Source organism: Limulus polyphemus, unplaced genomic scaffold, assembly GCF_000517525.1.
Source record: "Limulus polyphemus unplaced genomic scaffold, Limulus_polyphemus-2.1.2 Scaffold2652, whole genome shotgun sequence".
NCBI classification, from domain to species: Eukaryota; Metazoa; Arthropoda; class Merostomata; order Xiphosura; family Limulidae; genus Limulus; species Limulus polyphemus.
The window spans coordinates 12,584-14,479 of NW_013668262.1; positions in this window are offsets into that span (position 1 = coordinate 12,584).

Sequence of the window (1,896 nt, forward strand, 5' to 3'; positions counted from 1 at the left end):
CAGTTACTTGGGAAGTGGTTTATATGTTTTCTAGGCTGTTTATGTAATTGAATGGAGATATGTATGTGTCTGTAAAGCAAGAAAAATAAAGTTCGTTTTTTATATAACACGTTGAAACAAGGGTCTGGTAAAGCAAACTGCGGTTTCTAGCTATACTATTGGCCAACATACCTCCTTCCTTCCACCAATCATATTAACACGCTGAAACACACACCAAACAGAGGCTCAGGCATAGCAATCAGCAATTTATAGCTGCACTATTCGTCAGTACGCATGCCTTCCACCAACCAATCACAATATCCCCCTACGTTTGGCTGCAAGCTTATTGGTTTTTTCCGTTTCGCTCGAGATGGTAGTCAAGAATTATTTTTCAAAAAGTTTTTCAAAGTGTGAAGACATGAGAAACTTTCGTTCCAAGTTTTTATTAGTAGGTATTACCTCGGTCCTTATCAGGACTAGTAAAAACTATGCTCCGCTCACCGAATAAGTCACGGACGGGCGTCACCACCAGGTCGGCTGGCCAACGGAACTGACCAACATGCTAGAATCTGCCTTAGACGACGCGGCCTCGGACTACACCTCAACAAAAGAACAATCAGACGACGGCGCCTCCAGCGACTCTTCGCTCCCTACTCTGGATGATAACAATGACGGATTCACCACGGTCAAGAAAAAGAAGACAGCACTGGTAAGTATAAATTCCGATACTAATTCTAAGAACAACGACAAACAACGCACTAAACACGGAAAAGGAGGAACAATACCACATCCTACCACTTGTTATCGAAGGCATATCCGCTGTATTAAGAATACAATAAATTGTCAACGAGATTAGAAAACACTTCCGAAAGGAGGCGTTCTCTTAACGTACACTTACCACTCTCAATACGCCGATGACATTGCCGTCTGGAGTATATCCAGAAACCCAATCATTGCCACTGCTCGTGTCCAAAAAACATTAGATATAATTTTACATTGGTGCAACAAATGGCGAGTGATACTTGATCCAACAAAAACTCAAGCCATAGCTTTTTTTACAGAAAATTACGAAAACACGTGGTTACACTTAAGAAAATTAAACTAACGTTAGGAGACATCCAAATAAAAACAAGCAATAACATTAAATTCCTGGGAATCACATTTGACACCAGGCTGACATGGAACAAACGCATTCAAAACATACACTCCTCAATCAGCAAACGTACCAACTGCATTAGTCTAATTACAGGCAAACACTCCAACTGTGATGCACCTACAACAGCCCTAAAAATATACAAAACATTCGTTCGCCCACTCATATAATACGGATGTCAAATAACTTACATGTCCAGAAATAACATCAAAAAACTTCAAATACAACAAAATAAAGCCATTAGATTAACATTAAAACTACCAACTTTTACTCCCGAAAAATTAATTCATAAATTAAGCAACCTCCCCACACTCAAGAATACATTAATAAAATTATCAGTTAATATTACACAAAGGCGGACACAAGAAACAGCTTAACTGCAGCATTACACAAAATATCAAGCACTCCCACCAAACACACTTCACCATACAACCTATACTGCCAACAACACACAGAACCACTCGCACATAAAACATGATTATTCATGTATATATATATATATAATCCTGTATTGCTTTTCAGCCTGGGCACAAGACAAATAGATTATTCTGCGTCTGACCTGGGAAAGTGGGTTTTCTCCGGGCACTCCGGTTTCCCCCCACACCAAAATTACCACCAACAGGGCATCGAACCCACAGTCTCAGCCCCCATGAAAAGGGTCCTTCCCTTCCCCACTTATCAACTAACCGAACAACCAATACAATTAAAACAACTAAATCAATCAATGTTAATAAAAACAACTACAAATAAAATAAATAAGGTAT